This window comes from Antrostomus carolinensis, unplaced genomic scaffold (assembly GCF_000700745.2).
Source record: "Antrostomus carolinensis isolate BGI_N321 unplaced genomic scaffold, ASM70074v2 scaffold7195, whole genome shotgun sequence".
Lineage (NCBI taxonomy): Eukaryota > Metazoa > Chordata > Aves > Caprimulgiformes > Caprimulgidae > Antrostomus > Antrostomus carolinensis.
This window is the reverse complement of record NW_010318369.1, coordinates 20,137-20,436: the sequence shown is the minus strand read 5'-3', so window position 1 is coordinate 20,436 and position 300 is coordinate 20,137. Positions and strand designations below refer to the sequence as shown.

At 50.3% G+C, this 300-nt stretch overlaps 1 protein-coding gene across 2 annotated transcripts in view; it reads left to right on the top strand.

The window, feature by feature from the left end:
- SLC24A4 (solute carrier family 24 member 4) overlaps positions 1 to 300 on the top strand; it is a 34,792-nt gene that overhangs the window by 25,776 nt on the left and 8,716 nt on the right. The window lies entirely within an intron of this gene.

The window sequence follows — 300 nt, the reverse complement described above, 5'->3', positions numbered from 1 at the left end:
CCTATTTTTAAAAAGGGAAACAAGGAAGACCTGGGGAACTACAGGCCGGTCAGTCTCACCTCAGTGCCAGGCAAGATCGTGGATCAGATACTCCTAGAAGCTATGCTAAGGCACATGGAGAATGAGAAGGTGATTGGTGGCAACCATCATGGCTTCACCAAGGGCAAATAGTTCCTGACCAATCTGGTGGCCAGTACTGTTCAACATCTTTGTCAGAGACACGGACAGTGGGATTGAGTGCACCCTCAGCAAGTTTGCTGACGACACCAAGCTGTGTGGTGTGGTTGACACACTGGAGGG